We start from the raw sequence: 6,804 nt of genomic DNA on the forward strand, positions 1-6,804 counted from the left end.
AGATAATATACACTATACAGTAACGTCAGTAACCATAGATAAATTATAATATATATCACGGACTATACATATTATAACTTATGTCTTATACAATATATACCATGGAACAGTCACAGAATAGATGAACATTACAGTAAAATATATACAGCAGCAGCAGCTGCAGCAGCTGGACTCGTAACAAAATATATTATCATTGGTATAGATGTCTGTGGCATAGAGTAATAGTATAATAATATTACTCTATGGACAGGACTGGTAAAGAAGGTTGATAACGGGTACAACTTATTATTATGATTGTGCGGGGGACGAGGGAATTTCAGTTCTAATCAACACTAGCGCTCAGCTCTTGGCCAGCGGCCGTTATCCGAACTATTGTATATAGTATATAAAATATAATATATATAAATATATAATTATTGTTAAATAATCACATGGATTATCTGTGTTATATAATCCGTTGTTTATAGCTTACTATGTTTACATTGTTTACAAATTACTAAATTAGTAATTACAATTAAATAATGTTGTGCATTTCAAATGCAGCATTTGTACTGATCTTTTTATACTATGGAGTGTTATAGACATATAGGTGCCAGCTGGTGGTATCATGATTAAAAAAATATATATTTTTTTTATAATTTGTAATAACCGTATATTATAATTTACAATTTATAATTAGTATTTTGTTATTGACATAATATCATGGAAATAAGGTATACCTATCATATAGGTAGTATTTATAAAATAAAAAATAATATGTAGAACCTATTACGTAGTTGCCAGTTTTGATATTTTTTTTTTCTTGTAACATTTTTTTAAATTTTTTGTTTTGAGATAGAGTAAACCGTTTCATTCAAAAAATGTAACAACAGTAATTTGGGTAGGTGCACTGTATGCCATAGTGAGTAAGGGCCTGTAGTATTACAATAGTTGAACTCCGGTTCAACCACGGAATTTGGCCGGTAAAATTAGTGGTTTAACCAGAGTTCAACTATAATTATTGTAATACGGGTCCACCTCCACAGTGATGTAGAATTGGAAAATATTTGTCATTATTTCATTTTTATGATCACTGCATTACTGCAAAGAAATGTCAGTAAATCACCATGTTCTTCATGAACATGATCAATATTGTTTTGTTAAAAACGTCTGGGTCTGTAGAATGTTTAACATAACCTTTCTCTATGGTTGATATTAGTTTAAAAAAGTTGTGATCCTGGATAAATGCAGCTTCAGGTTGTTTTACATCCAAATCCAAGTCTATAATACAAGAAATTGACTACATATATTGTTAAATTTATTCAATAAGTTATTTAGTTGAAAATCAGATCATACTGAACATAATGTAAAACATAATTCATATTCTACTATACAAAAATACTACTTTAAAATATCACATGATTAAGCCATCCGTAGGCCCTAAGCACTGAAAAAATTGAATTCTATAACATAGGCACTTTTGAATACTATTTTTTCTCGTGTAAACAATTTGATTATACCTACCTACATTAAGATATTATCTAATGTTTGGGAGAGGTAGTGTTGAATCTCAGTATTTTAAGCCTTTAAAAAAAAAATTATTTACAACATGAAAATAAAATATTAACTTTTATAATTATAACTTTATCTGATAACAATTTTAACACATCTAAAAATATATTTTATTTCACTCAAAATATATTATTTAAAATTAAATTTCCAGAAACCATAAAAACAACTTATTTTATACCATTTTGCATTTTCTTCCTCTTGTTTAAGTTACTTAAATTACTTATTTCTTAATATAAATTTATAGTTACAAAACTTTTTTACAATATTTTTTTTTTGCAAATGATTCTATAACTTTTTCAGTATCGATTTCTTGGAGCAATTCGTGTTCAATTCATCAATTGCAAGTACCGATAATGATGATAATTTATCTTGCCCAATAGTTGACCGCTGCCAGTTCTTAACCCTCTTTAAAATTGAAAATGATCTTTCACCTTCGCACGAAGTCCCAAAATTTGATAAATAGATTCTAAAAGCAATGTTTACATTTGGAAAACTGGTTACCATTTTGGTATTTATTTGTTTAATTAGCATTTCATTCACAGACATTCCAGTTTCTCGAAAGCTATTAAAAATCAAAAACTCATTAACAAATGAAGATTCCAAATCGGTTTTATAGGCTTCAACTAAATTATTTGCTTTTATTTTTATTTCTTCATCTTTTAATCTTTCGTCAGTTAAAAAATTAAATCTTTCATCTAATTTTAAATAAGCTTTTTTTCGTTTTTCCATTTCAACTATCAATTTATCAATTATTACATAATACGTTTGAGTTTTGAATTTATCTCTAGCACTCATTTTATCAACAGCATCAATTGCATTGCCATCGTTTATCGAGACTTTATGTATACGTTTTCTAGATTCTATTTCAAAATAATCAGATAAACCAGAAACTCTTTTTTTTGCTTTTTCTTCAAATAAATCAAATTCTTCGGCGCTTCTCATTTTTTTAAAACATGATATAAGACTGTTATAGAGGTCAACGACTGTAGGTACAGATCTCAATACCGGGTGTTTGTAACGATTTGACATTTGTATACAACATTTATTTGTTGTAAAATGTCATTCCAAATAATAGACATTAGACCAGTTTCAAGACGATTAAGTTTTTTAACAAGTGACTTAGCTTCATTAACAGCATTAGGAGACTGTCTTTCTGATAATGAAATATCAATGCCTGATGGATTACTACATAATTAAGTGATAATGCCTTCGTCGCATCACTACGCGCGGACCATCTTGTTTCAGACAGACTTTTAACTATTTGATTTAAATAAGTAATTATTACAAATTACGATAACGAATATTGAGTGTAAATATACGAGAAATATTATTATACAAAATGTTTTATTTTTTGTGCTAACATCTACAGATAGTTAATTAACTTAAAATAATAATATTAAAAAAATATTACAGAAAAATCGTAGCCACTCATTTCATTTTCGTAGGCCCCTAAAATGTTCGTAAGCCCTAGGCACAGTGCCTATAGTGCCTATTATGCCCTAATACGACCCTGCGTGTAACATACAATAACACAAACATTTAACTATTTATTTTAGTACTATTATTGTTATTTGAACATATAATAAAATAAAATACTGTAATTTGTACACTAACTACTATTCCAATTTTAAATTAAAAAATATTATATTATACATAAATAAATATAATACTGCATTTAGCTATATATATTTTTTTTAATCGAAATTTCAATAACTTAGTTAATTATTTTAATGAAATTATATCACATAACTAGGGCAGAACACTTGTAGCATTTCCATATTTTTTTGCACAGTCACAAAAATGATTTGCCTAATAAATAACCACGGAAAAAATAACCCCAAAAAAATAACCCTATAATAAAATTGATTTGTAAGGTGTACCTGCAGGCACCTACCTATTTGTAATACAATACAATTTCAATAATATAATAATAATTTAAAACAAATTGTCAAATTTTTCAATTACGGTAGAAACGAATGGAAATGTAATAATATATAATATATATAATATATAATAATAATATAATAATATAATAATATATTATTATATATATAATATATAATAATATATAAATACAAAATATTCACCATAAATGTGTAATACAATATAATTTCAATAATATAATAATAATTTAAAACAAATTGTCAACTTTTCAGTTACGGTAAATAATAATATTAAAAAATATATATAATATCAATATCTATTTTATAATATAGTTTTCTTAAATTAAGAGGACGTTTCACCCGCATGTGTTGTCTCCGTCTTACAAGTGCGTAACATTGCAAAAACTGTTTTGCGCGGGAAAGAACAGAGAAAGATACAGTTATAACTAAGAAACGAAATTTTCACCACATAAAAAGGTGAATTTTGTCTGTGCAATATCGTTTTTATTTTTTCGATATCACTTATACAACAAAAATTCTTATTGTTTTATAATACATTAATTTTGCGTTTTTTAAGCATGAATAACTTTTTTTGTAGTTCTGATATCGAAAAAATAAAAACGATATTGCACAGACAAAATTCTCCTTTTTATGTGATGAAAATTTCGTTTCTTAGTTATAACTGTATCTTTCTCGGTTCTTTCCCGCGCGTAAAAGTTTTTGTAATGTTACGCACTTGTAAGACGGAGACAACACATGCGGGTGAAACGTCCTCTTAAAGGATATTTTTTTCAAAAACATATCTACTTCAATTTCGTTTGAATTTAATCGTTCACATAATGTTTTTAATCTCTTTTGAGCGGTTTTTGATTTAAAACATTTAGTTTTGGACTCTCCTACAGTTTGCAAAGCAAGTTTTGCACGGTCAGCCGACATTTCATTTTTTATTTTATTGATTAATGTCCAAATCGATGGATGTTTTACTCCGACTAAATGACTAAATCTATTGTTCCATAACTCGCAAACATTATTGGTACGTTGATTATTTTGTATAGTTGTTGGTGAACATTCCAAGTTTCCGGAGGAAATATTGCTGGAAAACGTCGTACTGTTAAACTTGAAACATTTTGTTTATTAACACGACGTAACGTTCCACTCACGTACCTACGTTTCATCAAAATAATTAAATAAATCCTCCGCACCAATAAGAGGTATATTTAATTTTAAATAGTCAATACCTTCATTTAATCTAGTTAGTGGCAAAAAAGCCAAACCATCTAACATACCACAAAAGTTATTAAAATTATCATCATCTTGATACCTTTTTTTTTAACCCTAATTCCGCTAATTTCCTGTGAGTGCTCTGACAAAGATGATGGTAGAAACATTGTTAAATGTTCCCCTAATACATTTTTTGCAGCATTCATAAGTGCTTTTTCAAAATCAACTTTCAGGTATGTGGATCTGGAAAAATATTATTATTTTCACAGACTGAAAGAATAGCATGGAACATTATTTCGTATAAATACTTTGAGTTTTTTTTTTCGAGTAGGCAGAAAAGATTAAAGAACCGTAAAAAATTCATTATATTTTCCAATTCTTATAACGTATAATTGCAAAAAATTTTTCGGGGCCAATCCAAAGTTACCATCTGCAATCTGCATACCAGGTATTTGAATTAGCTAAGACTTCAAGTTACTTCTAGATCCAAAAATGATGACCCTTTCATTTTCTTCACTATGGTTATCAAATAATAAAAACGTTTCATTTTCATAAATACTCCATTCACCTACAGTACAATTATGATTATATTAATAATTAATATATTATGTTGATAATATAATTTTAATTTTAAATTTAAATTATATTTTTTTGTTTTTAGATTCAGCACGGAGCGATTATTTTAAATTATTAATTGTATAAATTATTTTTAGATTCTGAACGGAGTGATGAATGTATTGATTTTACAAAGATGTGTGTTTTTTTATTTTTGTGTCTGTCATCATGTTTTGGAGTAGTAATAATGCTTCGATTTTTGACTTCAGCCCCTCTTTGAATAGGAAAATTCATCTAGTTGGTTCTTTTTTTTTTTTGGGGGGGGAGGGGTCAAATATGAACATTTTCCAACAGTTTTCAAAAAAATCGAGGAAAACAAAAAAAAGTGACAGAAAAACGTTAATACATTTACTGTATTATTATTATTAATAATTATTTATAATATAATATTAATACAGGGTGTCCCGTGAGGATTTACCCATTGCAATATCTTCCGAAATAATGATGATATCGAAATCCTGGTTTTGTAATAAGAATTACAATTATTTCATTTTTTAATTGATTTTAATGTTTTAGTAAAAAAGTTAAAAAATATATTTTTTTATTTAATAATTTCCAAAAAAAAATAAAGATAGCCATTTTGTAGAGTTTATTTTTCTGAAGATATTGACGTTTCAAAATTTTATTTTCATTAATTTCCTGATTTTTAATATTTTTTTTAGTTTCGAGAAAAATTGCGAATTGAAATGTTATCAAACATGTGAACCGCCACGCCGCGCGCATTACCATACAACCGGCTAAATTATACCTTTCGTGTTCCTAATAGTTATAAATTATAATCATATTTTATTTCTTCAAAACTAGAAAAAATATTAAAAATCAGGAAATTAATGAAAATAAAATTTTCGTCAATCAATAATTAATTATTTAAATTAATCAATAATTTATCATTGAATCCAAAATTAACGTTATTTGTGGGAACATACAAATTGTACGTAGGTAATAGGTATATTAAACATTTTTAAATTTTTTTCACGCAATGACATATTAACACCAATATTTAGATTAATTTGCAAGATCTTTTTCTGTGGTTATTTTTTCACGGGGACGGGGTTATTTATTCAGCCGTATCGGCCGTATTCGGGGTTCTTTTTTTCGGGGTCTAAATTTCCGGGGTTATTTTTTCGCGGTACCCGCAAAAATAGCAGAGTACGAAACAAAATAAATACAATTCATATTTTCACAAAGCTAGTTTTGAAATTTTATTTTGCATATAAATGCTTATTTTGAGTTTTTTTAGTTTTGAGGACATATATCTTCCATTTTATACTTTTAGACGTATACCTAGTTCAAATATTTCATAATTTTATCAATATTTTTCATCAACGTCCAAAATAACGTTGAATTAAAAATTATTTTAAATTTTGATCATAATATTAATATGGTTGTTGACTTTTTCCAGACGCATGTTTTTCCTACTTTCCTAGAAATACATCTCGAGAGTTGCTTATTAGATTGATTGACGGGTTGACGTTGGGTATTAATGGTATAATCAATGTATACTTAATGACATATAATAAAAATAATGTTGGTA

Source organism: Diuraphis noxia, unplaced genomic scaffold (assembly GCF_037042655.1).
Source record: "Diuraphis noxia isolate RWA-SAM2 unplaced genomic scaffold, SU_Dnox_SAM2 contig0002, whole genome shotgun sequence".
Taxonomy (NCBI): domain Eukaryota; kingdom Metazoa; phylum Arthropoda; class Insecta; order Hemiptera; family Aphididae; genus Diuraphis; species Diuraphis noxia.